General features: G+C 46.6%; 2 protein-coding genes across 2 annotated transcripts in view; both read left to right on the top strand.

The window, feature by feature from the left end:
* LOC119653518 (WW domain-binding protein 4) overlaps positions 1-15,788 on the top strand; it is a 256,433-nt gene that overhangs the window by 203,869 nt on the left and 36,776 nt on the right. The window lies entirely within an intron of this gene.
* The window catches only part of LOC119653513 (calmodulin-lysine N-methyltransferase), a 192,730-nt gene that overhangs the window by 168,544 nt on the left and 8,398 nt on the right, over positions 1-15,788 (top strand). The window lies entirely within an intron of this gene.

Here is a 15,788-nt window from a genome sequence, read left to right as displayed (position 1 = left end):
CAAAAGAGGCATTCAAACAAATTTTTCACCGGATATAGTCGTGTAGGGTATCAAATGAAAGGTTGTACTTTCTGAAGTTGACATTAGTTTTGGCTTGAACTGCAAAGTGCGTGAGTAAGGAGTCAAAATGTACGCACTTAAAGTGAGACAGGACTCATTTTCGGAATCTACCCAACCTAAAAATCCCATATATGCCCATATAGAGGACAATATTTCGTATATATGTGCTAAATATCATGGAAATCTGGCTATTAACGCCGAAGTTATTGCAGTTCAAACTTAGCAATTTCGCGCGAATTAACTGCTTCCAAAGCCATGCAAATAAGATGTTGACGTCATAATTAACGGGAATAGTTAACATTCGCCTGAAATATTAAAGTTGAATTTATGAAGAATCTACTTATTTGCAGCCGTTTTTGAGGTTTTGTGTATAACTCTTATGTGAAATCTAACCTTCGAGAGATGAGCCATTCCGGTATCTGCTCAAATAAATTTTCTTATAGTACATTATCACCTTTTAGAAATTGACTAAAAAACTCACCTTAAGTTCATCGTAGGTGTACTGCATCGACATAGAGGACAGCCTCGTGCATACACATGCCAAGTTTCATGAGAATCCAACCATTAGTGTCAAAGTTATAACAGTTCAAACTTATCAACTTCGTGCGAATTAGCAGGATCCTAAGCCATACAAATAAGATGCTGACGTCATAATTAACGAGAATAGTTGAAATTCGAGTAAAATATTAAAATTCCATTCAAGAAGAATCTGCAATGAAACATATTCATTCCTATTACCGCAAGACGCCGTTCATTGACCTTTATAGTCGGCCAATACTCAGAACTATAGAGAGCGGCAGCCGGACGACATTACAGTAAATTTTAGATTTGGGACGTGCGCTGATACGTCGATCACAAAGAAGACCAGGTTGGGTTAATGTGTGAAATAATTTCATTACGCAGTCCTCCATTGGCAGATAGCATTGACTCGAGATATTTAAATCGCTGAGTTCTGGCAATGGCAGTAACCTGCCCAGAACTGAACGATTTCAATATCTTAGGTCAATGCTATAAGTCAATGGAGAACTACGTTATGCTCCTCACATAGGGAGACACAAAACCTTTTGTACCTGAAGCGTCAAGCTTCCGGTTTCCCGACTTGTTTATATTTGATGTAGTTTACATTCTTGGCATTTGCTAATAATATTAAACTCAGAGTGTGAAGCGTATGGGGTTGACTATTATCAACACAGGGCTTTCCATCAAATGGTTTATTTAAATCGCTTTCTAAAAAGTAGAGGGCAATGGAATTTTTAGCTATGTGACACGGAGCTGTCGTGCACACGTCGCTCCTGACATCTTTTTCTTTTTCTTCAGCCTTTGTCCCGTTCACAAGCGGGGTCGGCTCATCGTGATCGGTTTCGTCATTTTATTTTATTAAATGCCTGATCAGGAGGTAATCGCAAGGCTTTTAAGTCCCCATCCCTGATGTTTCGGCCGCTTACTATCGACTTCGATGTTCATACCAATCTTGGTAAGTGAATTCTCGTTAGTGCAAATTACGCGAACCAGCGAAGAAGAAGAACCACCAGTGCAATGCAACATCTTCGTCCCCATTACTGCAAGACGTCGTTCATTGTCTTTTATAGTCAGCTAACACTCAGAACTATAGAGTTGTGGAATGCCACTTCATCCAGGTTGCGTTAATGCGTGAAGCAATTTCATTACGCAGTTTTCCATTGGCTGATAGCATTGACTCGAGATGTTTAAATCGCTGAGTTCTGGCAAAGGCAGTAAACCTGCCCCTCGAGATATTTAAATCGCTCAGTTCTGGCAAAGGCAGTAACCTGTCCAGAATATCTCGGGTCAATGCTATCAGCCAACGGAGAACTACGTTATACTCCTCACATAGGGAAACACAAAACCTTTTATACCTGAAGCATCAAGCTTCCGGTTTCCCGACTTGTTTTGTATTTGTCTTTGAGACTTGACGTCTCGTAGGTGATTGCCTTCCAGAAGTCTCTGGATCTAGGGGCCTTTTCGGTTATATGCTGAAAGGTATTGCCTTCCGAACCTCTGAGGAGGGTCGTTCCCTACCTTTATGTGAAACGGCTATCTCTTCGTTTCAGAATTTGAAAATTTAATATTTTTTCTTCTCTGTAGGGATAAAAGGACGGATGAGATGAATCCTTGATGAAATACGGAGGTACTCGACTACATGCTGTGTCGTTCCGTCCTAAATCATACAATCTCACTTGGTTCTCTGATGTCAAACGAAGAAAATTGAATTCTCGCGATCCCTTTTGTTTATTCTTATTACCTAATACTCTGCCACGGGAAGCAGCTCGATTAGTGTTTAAGGTTGGGATTGCTTTTCGGCTATCCATGAGTTTTGCGGGAAGTGTAGTTGAGAGTTGACAATTTAGGGAGAAAGGAGTGCTTAGTGTTTATTTTTCTTTGAGATGGTCTTTCGATCATCGATAAACCGATGATTGTCATTATATTGGCCATGTGTCGTTTACCATTTGCCATTTGGTTTCCTGGACCGCCAAAATGTTGATGTTAGATTTGGTAACTTTTCGGGTAGCGATCCTGTTCTCTCAAGCATTCTAATGTTTCGATTTCTAATAAAGTAATCCCCTTCCATTCGTCAAAGTGATTTCCTTTTATCCAAGGGAGCTAGGTCGAAGAGTTAAAACACGAAAGATACTCAGGGTCAGGAACTCTGTGTCACAGTATTCATCAAGCTTTACTACTCACAGTCGCAGTTTATCTGCAATGCTCTAGGCAGGATGGACATTCCGAAGACACTAACTAGAAGCTATTATCAAAGCGACATATTTCCGAAGTTGCGGAGATCAGGGTGTTATCCATGTTACTTTGTCCTGAGGACGTTAATGACTTCAATTGACCGTAAGATCCCTGACATCTCTTATGGACTTTTGGGCAAACGGCTCTGGATTTGGAAAGGAATACAACCACAGTTAGACTGAAGATAAATATATACTAACAAAACTAAGGTCCTCAACCTGATGGGTCACCACACTCTTCCTTCTGCATTAACGCGGAGAGGATCGAGGGGGTCGACCAATTTATCTACCTTGGTAGCATTGTCTCTTCTGGCGGTGACACCGAACTAGATGTTGTTTGGTGCATTAGCAGCGGCAGATTCGCCTTTGCTGTTTCATCTAAAAATTGGAAATCCATATGTCTAAAATCTGAAAAAGCAAGATTGAATATCGTATTCATGACTATAATAAAATTCATTTCATCGCCAGGCAATTCCCAATGACCATATTCACTGCAGACTCAGAGAAAAATGTAATCCCTTCAATGACAATTCTCTCACCTCTGACGTTTTCCATTTCAGGTAAAAGCAAGGAATTTTTCACTTCCTTCAAGCGTAAAATCTTGAATCAAAATAATCGCACTGTATCCTTCTCTCCGTTTACCACCCTCACTGCATAACATTTATCCATTTTATAACACCTCGAAAATGTGAAATGTCCAAAACATAGAAATTGTTATCATTTGTTACGACCACACAAAGTACGGATTGTTTCCAAGGACTCGTCTCTTGTACGGATTTCAGATACCAATAAAAATCTCCGTGTTCGGAGCGTACACCGTTCCTTTGGCTTGAAAAAAGGATACTCCGTTCTATACGATGCGAATTATTACTAAGTTTCAACACGAATTGCATCGTTTCTAAGAAATACTCGTACATATAAGTACACGGCATCCTTGCTTTCGTCCTTTTCATCCGTTTGCTCGTCTGGATGGTTTGGATCGTTTATTCCTCTTTTATAGTGTTAAAATTTTATATAAAGTTTACATTTTTCTCCCATGTGAAAACATTATGTTGGATTGAATGGTTTGAACAATTCTGAGTTCAATGTTGTATTTTTTGGGGGTAAGTCCTTAAAGCAATTTGTTCAAGATGTAGGTCGAGGATTTTTGTGGAGATGTTTTCCCTTTTGAATTGTACTTTTCTGTAAATTTTAAGAAATGGGGATAGCGAATGTTAAAGAAAGCTTCTACTTACCGTTGGGCAAGGTGTACACATGTATAATAAGGATCATTCCAACTAAATGTTGCAGATGTAAGAGAATTAGGAGTGCAACTGTTACCTGTACTATATTGGCTGAGAACACAACTTTCTGTTAGTTAGAAGACATGACAACGAGGTTTCACTTCGATAAGAAGTTTGAAACACGTTGAAGTAACAAGGTAAACTGGGAGAGCGTGGCTGCAACATACGGCTTAAACCAGCAACTGATTACTTGGGACACTGACGGATCCCTCAGAGCAGAGGGAGCGGGTGCCGGTATCATTGATCCAAGGAAAATGTACTTTGAGCCAATGGGCAGGTACACTAGCATATTCCAGGCGGAAATATACGCCATAGACAAATGTGCCTCCTTTAATCTCCAAAGGAACTACAAGCGGTATAACATTGCTATTCTCACCTATAGCCAAGCAGCGATTAAGGCTCTTAGGTCCAACCAGGTGAACTCTAAACTGGTATGGGAATGCCTTAAGAGACTGAATACACTCGGCTCGTCCAACCAGGTCTGGATACTTTGGGTTCCAAGCCATGCTGGGTTGGAAGGCAACGAGGCAGCGAGCGAACTAGCCAGGAAGGGAGCAGGGACGCCTTTACACGGGCCAGAACCCTTCTGTGGAATCGGAAACGGTTTCATGGCTATGAATCTAAGAAATGAAGAGGAACAGCTGAGGGAACTATACTGAGCGGGCCTACCGGGGATGGAGCAGTCCAGGGTGCTTATTGGGGGATACGAATTCATACGCACAAAGGATTGCTTAGACCTCACCAAAAAGAACCTCCGAATCATAGTGGGAATTCTCATTGTTCATTGTCGGCTGAACTATCACCTAGGGAAGCTACAGACATCTACGGGCACTGCCTGCAGGTTTTGTGAGGAGGAGGACGAAACCTCTATGCACGTCCTGGGACAGTGTCCGGCACTTGTGCAAAGTTGGTCGAGGCATCTGGGAGAACACTTAATACCAGACGCAAGGCTGAAAGATCTTTTTCTTTTTTATTTTTTATGGATGGAGGTGGAAATCTTCGAAAGACGCTGCTGCGCCAGGTTGCAGCAGTGTGTGTGTGCACCCACTAAAACCACCCCCACTCTTCCGCCCCTCCCCGCGGGATCACCGTGAAGTATTACTTCGCGGGGGAGGCTCTGGTTCGCTATACCAGCTCGTCCATGTCACGTTTCAGTCGCGCCGCCTTCCGAGCTCGATCCAACTCCAGGAGTTTTGTCTGCACCACGGCTACTGCCTCATTTACCGCCATCCAGTTTTCCTCCGACTTCAGCCTCTCTTCCACCAAGTTCGAGGGCTCGATGTCCGCCCCTAAGATGCTATTCAACTTCCTTTTCTGCTGCAGAAATCTGGGACAATGGAATATAACGTGCTCCGGGTCCTCGGGTGTAGCACCGCATTCAGGACAGTTGGGAGACTCGTCCAACTCGAAGCGATGCAAGTACTTCCTATAACCACCGTGTCCCGTAAGGAACTGTGTCAGGTGGTAATTCAATTCTCCGTGCTTTCGGTTGACCCATTTCTCGATACACGGGATCAATGTATGGGTCCACCGGCCCTTGTCGGAGATATCCCATCGTTGTTGCCACTTGCCGCACAACTCTCTCCTGATGGCTTTTCGGAAATCCGCATTCACCTCGGCTGGATTTGTCTTCCGTTTTTCGTAGAGCCAGTGTGCCTCGCCCGCTAGAAGATCTATAGGGATCATTCCTGCGATGACAAACACTGCCTCCGTCGACGCCGTCCTAAATGCGCTGCACACCCTTAGCGCCGCGCTATGCCGAACTTATCTTCCTCCGGTTGACAGCGTGGTTCAACGCTCCCGCCCAGACAGGGGCCGCGTATAGCAAGATCGACCTCACCACTCCCGCGATGAATAGCGTGCGACTATACTTCGGCCCTCCCACGTTAGGCACCATCCTTGTAAGTGATGAGCTGGCATTTGCTGCCTTCTCTCGCGCGTAATACAAGTGTCCCTTGAAACTCAGCTTGGCATCGATCATCACCCCCAGGTATTTGACAACCGATTTTGAGACGACCTCACGATTACCAACCTGGATGGTAATCGTGTTGTTCTTCCTACGGTTGGTAATGAGGACCGCCTCCGTCTTTTCGTCCGCCAGGTCCAACTTTGCCATTCGTAACCATGACTTGATGGTGTGAATGGCTACCGCCAGGTCGTCCGCAAAACCAATCAGCGTTGTCTCCTCCGGCACGCGAAGGCCAAGCACTCCGTCGTACATTATGTTCCACAGCAGCGGTCCCAATACAGAACCTTGAGGCACACCTGCTGTCACAATGTACTCCTTCGGCCCGTCGTCCGTTTCGTACCAGAGAAGTCTGTCCGAAAAGTAACTCTCGATGAGCCGAGCCAGCACAGCATTTGCCCATGGCCATTGCATTTCGAGCCAATTCCACGACCTTCGCTACTGCATCGACCGTAGAACGGGCTCGCTGAAACCCATATTGCCGCTCCGAAAGACCACCCGCAAGCTCGATGAACGGGAACAGCCTGTTGTATATCACCCTCTCCAACATCTTCCCCATGGTGTGTAAGAGACAAATAGAGCGATATGAAGAGGGCACGCCGGGTGGTTTCCGGGGCTTCGGTAGCAACACCAGCTTCTGCCTCTTCCACTGGGCGGGAAACACTCCTTCCGCCATGCACGATTCGAATGTGCTTGCGAACCACCTTGGTCTGGCCTTGACCGCCACCTTCAGAGCCCTGTTCGGAATTCCGTCCAATCCCGGAGCCTTGCTGTCCCCAATACGTCTGCAGATTTCCCAAAGTTCCTCTTCGGTAACATCAGGGATCGAGAAGACGTCCTGCTGAGCTGCTAGTTGGGGTTCTCTTTCGTCCTGCTTCTGCTGCGGGAAAAGAATTGTAATTATTTGGAACAAGAGCCGTGGGCATGGCACTTGAGGTGATTTTCGCCCGCGGATCTTCTTCATTACAACTTGGTAGGCTGTACCCCACGGATTCGTATTAGCCTCCATGCAGAGCTTCTGGTAGCATTCCCGCTTGTTTCTCCGAATGGCCTTCTTAAGGTTGCTTCGCAGATCCCTGTATTCCTCCTCACGCTTCTGATGCTCCGGCTTTCCCCTTGTCCTGTGGGAAAGTCTCCTCGCTCGGAGACAAGAGGATCTCAAGGCAGCGATCTCCGTGTTCCACCAGTAGTTTGGCCTCTTACCATGGTGCAAACGTCGTCGTGGCATCGTAGCGTCGCATGCTTCGGTTACACGCTGAGACAGCCGTGTGACCCTTTCCACCGCTGTTCCATCCGGATCTAATGCGGCCAGGAATGTCTCCTCATCGAAAGCTCCGATAGACCAGCCAACCGCCTTAGCCTTTCCACCTCCAGAGCGTCGTTGACTGGTTCCCCGGTTCCCAATGCGGAGGAAGATGGCCTGGTGGTCACTGTGGGTGCAGTGCTCACTCACTTGCCAAGCCATCTCCCTCACCAGTGAAGTGCTAACAAATGTTAGGTCAACGATCGAACCCGACCCTCTTCCTCGAAAGGTGGGCACGCATCCAACGTTGGCCAGCACGATGTCCAGCTCTGCAAATGACTCCAACAGAATTGGACCTCTGGTGTTCGTTGGTCGGCTTCCCCACTCAAGGGCCCACGCGTTGAAATCTCCTGCAATGATTTTAGGGCTGCGGTCTCTAGCGTCCAACACCAGACTGTCTAACATCTCCTCATATTGTGCTAAGGTTGCACTAGGAGAAGCGTAGCAGCTGTAAATATGGACACCGTTGACCTTCGCCCTTATAAAACCGGCTGCCGGGGGGCCATGCAATCTTTGATGAGGTGGCCCTCTTCCCCACACTTCCTGCAACTCCTCGACCTATCATGCTGGCTAGTGCATGCCGCCGCAAAATGGCCAAAATCGAGGCATCTGAAGCATCTCTTTAGAGATATTTGCTCCCTGAGCCTGCACACGACCCAACCTACTCTTACTTTGCCCGCGGCAATTAACTTAATAGCTGATTCCGCCGGCAAACCAATAATAGCGGTCTGTGTGCCGCCATATGCCTTCTTCATCCTTTTTACGGCACTCTGGTCTATATCGCTAAGGTTGAACTGTTGCTTTAGCGCAGCACAGATGTCCTCCCGTGAGGTGACCTCATCTAGGTCCTTGCATTCAACCACTATCTCCTGTTTCCGAGCTCTTACCTCAGCTTCCTCTCCTACTACACTTTCCACCTGCCCGCGGAAGTCATCGGCCGACTTGTCGGCGGATCTACTTAACTCCAGCATCAGATCCCCTCTCTGTGTTCGCCTGATACTGCTCACACTATCCCCCAAATCCTTCAATTCCGGGTCTGACTTCACCTTTCGGAGGATGTTGACATAGGACATATTTCCCTTCTTGGAAATAATTATTATTTCCGGGCGGAGCTTCTTTTTGTCCTTTTTCCTCTTGTTGCTCACCTTAATCCATTGTTCGGGCCTCCGAGCGTTGGTGTCTTCCACTTTTGCAGATGTTGTGGCTGCAATCGTGAGATTACCGACTTTCGCGGGTACGCTCGCCGGCTTCGCCTTCTTTGGTGAAGAGGCTTTTTTCTTCTTCGGGACTTGCTGTGGTCCAAGAGGCTCGCTGGTACCGTCTCTAGCCCGTTTTCCTGTCTTCTCGCCTGCCTTATCATGGGGAGGCGTCACCTGCGTTTCCCTTGCGACCTTGCCAACTGACGCTTGGGAATTCTTTTCTTCGAGTGCCTTGATATAAGACAATTTAATGCCTCTTATCAAGGCTCGAATATTTTGGTGGATGTTCCGCCTCTCCTTGATGAACTCGCACAGTTCATTTATTCGTTCCCCGAGTGTAACGAACGCCATTCCGGTATTTTCCCGTTTGCTTTCGCGCCTTGTGCCACAAGGAATAATGTCGGTTAAGAGACTATTCGTGTTTCTTTCAGAGTCCCGCGACGAATCTCGACTACCAAAAAGAACCATTGTTCTCGGTGGTGATCTCCCAAGCTTCGAACTCCTCCTAAAAGGATCCAGTGTGGACCTAATTTCCACTCCACCATTATCTCTTGTAGCATTAGATGCCACAGTAGCCAAGTTTCCCACTACTGAGGCACTGCGGTCGTTGGATATCGACGGCCGGGAGCCCGCTTGTTCACTCCCAAAAACCGCCGGCACTGGGTTTCCGAAGCCCTGCACCGTAAAAAAACTACTTTTCTCCTCTTCCATATTTGGTTTAATTTCTGGGTGTCCTTCCCATAGCCAATTTTGATCCACGGGTGGGCGTTTACTTCCCACCTACCCGGCCTGCGCGTAAGCATGCCCATACACGCACATCTCCGGATGCGTGCATTTGCATGCCCATTACACATTCGCCGAGCATTCCCTTATTCGCACGAAGGGACGCGCCTGATGGGAGATTTGGCAACTTCGCACTGGAAGTATCTGGAAGTAGGGAACATACTAAAGTTCCTAACGGTTATAAGCCTGCTTGAGATACTATGATCAATAGGTACACTATAACCAGTAAAAGGGGCACAATAGTTCCTCAAGGACGCGGTGCGACTCTCCCTTAACAAAATAATAACAATAGTTAAAGGACTGATGTCCAGTCGTGGTCTTCAGCAATTAACATTACTCGGCAGCTTATAGCCGCAAACTTAACGTAACAACCCCAAGATAACGAGTTCCGCATACTATCCCATAAAATTAAGCCCCGAAAATTGGAGATAAAGCTAATGTAACGTCGTTAAAGTCTCAGGCAAAGAAAAAACCCAAAACAGACAAACTTTCAAAAAGTTCAACATTACAAAATTTTGTGTAGTTAAACTTTCTTGTTCCCCAGCTCGTCCTTTATCCACGATATCTCTTCCGTATTTATTATAGTAACTTTGTGATGAATGTGCTCAAATCCATGAACGATTTCCTAGGAAAATGCTACTTAAAGCATGGACGCCAGTTATCTGCAAAACTGAAATAGATCATAAAAGTAGCATCTATGGTTCAACTAGCATTTTTCCAGTGAAATTATCCATGGTTATTTGAAAAAGGACATAAAGTGAATTTAAAATTTTATGACTATGACAAAAAAGCTCAATTTTGTTACCAGATATAATGTAGATTTTCATAGCAAGGCAAATGAAGGAATTATTGTATCTGTAGATTGACCTAAATACTAAAAGGATATTTGCATAGTTGAGTGAATTCGGGAATGATCCCAAATATACGACGAAATGAAGTACCTAGGATATGACCAATCATTCACGGAATAATGGAAAATTCAGCATTCCTGGGCACAACGATTTTTGGTCTCTTCTCTTTTCTATTATTTCCGGGGCCAGTACAATCAGTGCATTACAGTGATACTTTAACATCGCAGCATCTACAACTACGTTTGTAAGGAGGCCGGGGGGAGTTTTCGACTAACTCTGAGTTTTCGAGCCTCTGGACGTCACAAAAGATACCAATTCCCTTACCCTACATTTTTTTGGAAGTAGGATAGGTGAATGCGTTTACGCACAGATGTTGCACTCTCGCAACAGTACGCTGTCGGATTATCAACTAAACACATCACTGTCTTCAGAGAACTAGCCTGGAACCGTTTGACACATTACTTCAGGCTAGCTCCCCCGCTCTCCCGGCTTTAGGAACCTTCAAGTCAGGGAATTATTTTCACCAACGGGAGGGGAGGGGAGCAAGGGAGTTGCTAGTTCAGGGAACCCCTTGCCATCCGTTCCTTCCGCCGATCGAGTTTAATCTTCTTCGCAATAAGAAGAGCCCGAACATAATGCGCAACACGACTCCAGCTGCCTGCACTCTTCAACATCTCTCTGACAATGTTGTCTGCAGAGAGCTCCCTTGTGGCTGCATAAAGTTGCTGACGGAAGCCGTCCCACCTTTCGCAAGAGGAACATGCAATCAGGAGATCGTGCCTTCCCAATCCCGTGCAAGTAAGACTGAAAATCTCCATGCCCGCTTAGAAGTTGTGCAAAGAAGTAATCAATCTCACCATGCGTTCGGTTCAGTTACGGGGCTAAATTGTCGATGCGCCGCGCAGTTCATCTACCCCTTGGCTCATTTTACCAAGAGAGTTGCCACTCGATAGGATTGCGTTGATGTTCTTCACGGGCAACCATCTCTCTTAAGTTTTCGCCTTTACGGCGGTAGATAGCTTTAGGCCCCTTGGTAAGGAGGGCAACGGGGATCAATCCCGCGATCATCATCATGGCCGGTTCTGAGACAGTGCGATAAGCAGACGACACTCGCAAAGCTCCCCATCTCTGCACTTGAGCAAGGCGCGTACAATGCAGTCATCCATTCGTTTACCCGTCGCATCAATATGCCAAGTCTGCTTTGCGCCTGTTCAACAAATTCCGCAATTGCGCCTGCATAACCGACCAGACACAACTCTTCGGGCATATCGAGTCTCAGCAGACTATCGTAGGAAGCTTTCCAGAGGTCCGACCCTAGGATGGATCCCTGTGCGACTCCCAACGTGATTTCCATCTTCCTCTGGCCTTCAAACATCTCATAGAGCAGGGAGCGGTCTTTCAGATAATCCCTCAATATCCGCAGGAGATACCCTGGCACGTGAAATGAGTTTTTTTCATGTGTCCATCTTTAGGAAATTTGAAAGCATTTCTGACATCAAGGGTTATGAGAACCATCTACGATCTCCATAATAGCATCCACTGTGGATCTCCCTGTTCTGAACCGCAACTGCCTTGGGGATAAGTCCCCGACAGTATGGATCGCTTCAGCGAGTCTACCCCTGATGAGCTTCTCAAGCACTTTCCAGGCCATGTCAAGCATAAACAGCAGTCGGTATACAGACGCGAGCTCCGGGTCTCCCTTACCCTTGCTGATCAGTGCGTGTTTGGCCACCTTCCAGCGACAAGGAGAAGTGCTTTCCTTCGAGGAAGCGTTGAACGACCCAAGCAGCAAGTCTGCCCGTTGGCGGAAGACCAGACCCGCCGGGAAGGACCTGGCGCCTTCTTGTTTTTTCATAGTGAGAACCGCTTCTTTGAGCTCTTACGTTGTGAAAAGGTATGCAAGGCTTCCGCAGAGCCGCAGTTTTCCGGGTGAAAAGCTTATAGCCAAGTCCACACGGGTCCTCATTCACCTCGAGATATCATGAAGCCGTGTCCATATTTCGGTATTGCTCACTGATTAGCACTAGATCAGCATTTACTTCCGCAGCGAATTGCGCTAGCAACTGGTGAGTGGCCGCACTCCGGTGCATGTTAATTTGTAAAATACGAATCATGCCATTCGTGCCTTAACCCTTTCCAGTTTCGCCCTAAAGATAGTACACCGCCCCGAGCCCGCAGTGTGTGCGACGCTCTCACCAAACGCGCCACGATCCTTGCATTACAGGTCTTCTCTTGGTGACCTACCGGGCATGCTGTCCTCCTGTCAGGTCCCTTGCAAGTTACTGATGTGTGGCCATAGTTCAAACACCTGTAGCACTTGATGGGGACTATCCGCATTCGTACCCTGCATACTACCCATCCAATTTTGATTTTTCCGCTGCTCAACGGAGTTTCCTTGCATATTTCTCGGGGACTTCCACCACGGCGAATTTTTGGCCTCGAGTATTTACAGAAGTAATATCTCTCCGGGTATTGATTACCTCTGGACATTCACGGCTTATGGCCTCCTCCACTTCGACCTTTCCTATGAGGCGGTGAAGATCCCGGATTTCTAGAGAGCACATGAGCTCTAGGCTAAAAACAAGAGCCCTCTCCCCCAATAGCTCCTTGACCGCTTCGTAGAACGTTCTCTTGCTAGCCGCCTTCGGGCCCAGTTCGACATGGACTCCGCCACTCCTCGTTTACCGTATGGAAGACACCTCTGCTCCGTTATCTTCGGATTTCATCCTGTAGCGCATCTTACTAAGGACTTCCGCAAATGTCTTAGCTTCCGTCGGTTTAATGAGCAATGCCGACAGTCTCGTCCTTCTTCGTTTCCTCGTCTTTTGCGCTACTGGCTGGGTTTGTAGCCTCCTTTTCTTTCGACAGCCGGCTCTCTGGCGACGTAGTCAGTTGTTTCCTTTTATCCTTTCCGCTTTTTACCCAGTTCGCTTTGCAGTGGGCTATCTGCGGAGTGCGGTTGTTTCTATTTTCTAATCGTCTTCCGCTGCTCTCCACGTTCGCCTGTAGAAGGAGATACGATCCAATAGTTGCTCCAGTTCCATCAGCCCGTTTTTGACGCCTTTGCTGACGTTCATTTAGAGGAACATTGTCGACCGCATACGCTTCATCACTGCCGCGCATTTCTCTAGCTAGGATGGTCGACTACACTTGCACTCGGTTCGTGTCCGAATCCACCTGCTCAAGACTAACGATTCTGACTAGGCTTTTTTCGGAACAGAGGCACTACAGGGTATTTCAATTGCCGTCCCCGCACCGTCCGTCGCGGAACTTGGTAAGGCTCACCCTATTGACGTCGACAGCTCCGCGGACTCCCAGGGTGTCCCGACATGTACTGGTCATTCGCGGTTCGCTCTTCTCCGAGAGGCTTTCTCAAGGCTACTACCTAGGAAGCAAGTACACTGCCAGCCTGGGGGTCAGAATTTCCTATTCGGGCACCTCGGAGACGTCACACCCCATATCGTAAGCGACTCTCTAAGGACTATTGACGACTCCTGAGGGAGAGGAGGCATGATGAAGTTATTTGGGACTGAGCCAATAAGTCGGTTTTGGTGGAGAGAGTGGTGGAACAGCCCAGCCTGCTATATGTTTGGGAGTAATACAATAGTCGAGGTATGAATGACTTTTCCTTACGTTATAGGTAGGGAGTGCCGGACTAAAATTGGAAATATTGCGAGCAGCGGGTATGGTCAGCCATATGTGCAGTTTGTGACCCTTATTATTTATGTGGGAGTACAACCAAGAGGTGTGCGTGGCGTTTAAGTCGCCCCTAACATTAAGAAGTGCGACTTACCAGTTGGGCGAGGTTGATCCGGACTAGAGGATTCGACTTGATCTGGAACAGTATACGGAAACAACGTACACGCAGTCGAAAATGGTTTCCATTGAGGCGATGGTAACCTCTAAGCATTTAAGGGTACTAGCTACAAGAAAGAGTTGTGTTGCAAGAAATTTCTGAGAGACCAACATTGCAGTGACTCTATCAAGGTGCAAGATTTGACTAGGATGGTCTCTGTATTGCACGAAAAGGTTGAAATTTGAAAAAGTGAGTTCGCATCGCCAGATTACACTCGCTTAGAAACGATTCGAGCTCGCCCCTACGAGCCCAAGCTACTATAGAGTTGACATTCAACTCAATGATACTGAAATCCATGGTTGGGTGCCATAAGGTTGATCATCATGTTGAACATCATTACGAACTGCCTAAGTTGCTCAGTGAACTGTCAGGGATCTAGAGTGGTTTAATTAGAAGGTGGATTTGGGGGTAGGAGGGTTCGTAATGCACCGGCGAACGGCAAAGAGGAACAGTTTGTTTTTTAGTAGCAAAATTAGGGCACATGCCGTAGTTGGCTGGGCGGTCGCTTACCCCACAGTTTGTGCACTTTCGTTCTTCCTCCTGGAATACTCACCTGGCCCGTATGGGTCGCCACTTTAGACGCAACGATACTAAAGTTAAAAGTTCAGTGCCGCATGACTGACCCAGAATTTGCTTCTTAATGATTTGCTCTAAGTGGAAGAAAGTTCAGTTTATCGCTTTAATTGGTGTGAAAGTCTCAACCTCTATAGAGGCGGCAAAGGTGACTGGCCATAGGCTCAATGAAACATTTTAAGGAAGTACACTGGGCCTTTAGAGGGTCGGCAATTTCCGTTGCGGAGTGGGTGTGGTCCAGACCATGACAAATGAGTAATATAGTTTTCTTCAAAGAGAGAATGTACGTGAAGAGCTCCGGCCTGCTCTCCACGAGAAGGTGCTTTTTAGCAGTGTAGTCCCCTTCAGATTTGATCAGTATTTGGTAATTTAAGTTTGCCAATTTTTTAGCAAGAAATGCTTGGTTACTGTGTAACCCATGGGCTCGACAATAACAATTGGAGGAACGTTGGTACCCACCTGTTTACTTCGAGAGACCTGTCGCGATTGCTCTTGAGGTTTAAATGGGGCCATGGTTTGATACAAGGTTTCCGTTTCTTCGGCGGTCATATTAAGCAGTTTATCTGCTTAAGGCTAGGTCTAGGAAGGATGTTGATTTAATATTTTCAAATGCAGACTTCGGATTAAGTCCTTTAACAACTTGTTCCTAGGCTCTCCTCTATCTTGATTAGTAGAAACTCGTTCCGCGTTCTCAGGGCAACTATCTCATTGCTGACGTTTACATTGGCCTGATCTCTTTTTTATTGATCCATCGAGGTAGTTGCCTGTGTCAGACTGACGTGTCCTCATGGCTCAACATGTTTTATCCAAGGGCGAAATCTCTGTCGAAACGTGCTTTGCTGAACGAAGAGCGCACTTGATAGATGACAACTTGGTATCCCAATCTTTTTTATCAGATCCGATATATGTGTGTATAGCAAGGAATAGTTAGCGATTCACCCTCCTCGAGACATTTGCTGGGGGAAGTATAGGGCGGTGTAAATGTGATGAAGGCCATTCTGGTTCTGAGGACCGTTGAAAATCACAAGACCTTAAATGTACCCTATTGTCAGATGTTATTGACTCAGGGATTCAAAGCACACAGGATCCTCTCCTCCAAGTATTCCGTGAGTACATTCCCTTTGGATCGTTTGATGAATCGAGAACGACCTTCACCAATTTATC

The sequence above is a fragment of the Hermetia illucens genome, chromosome 1, assembly GCF_905115235.1.
Source record: "Hermetia illucens chromosome 1, iHerIll2.2.curated.20191125, whole genome shotgun sequence".
NCBI lineage: Eukaryota > Metazoa > Arthropoda > Insecta > Diptera > Stratiomyidae > Hermetia > Hermetia illucens.
This window is presented reverse-complemented; position numbering and strand designations above follow the sequence as displayed.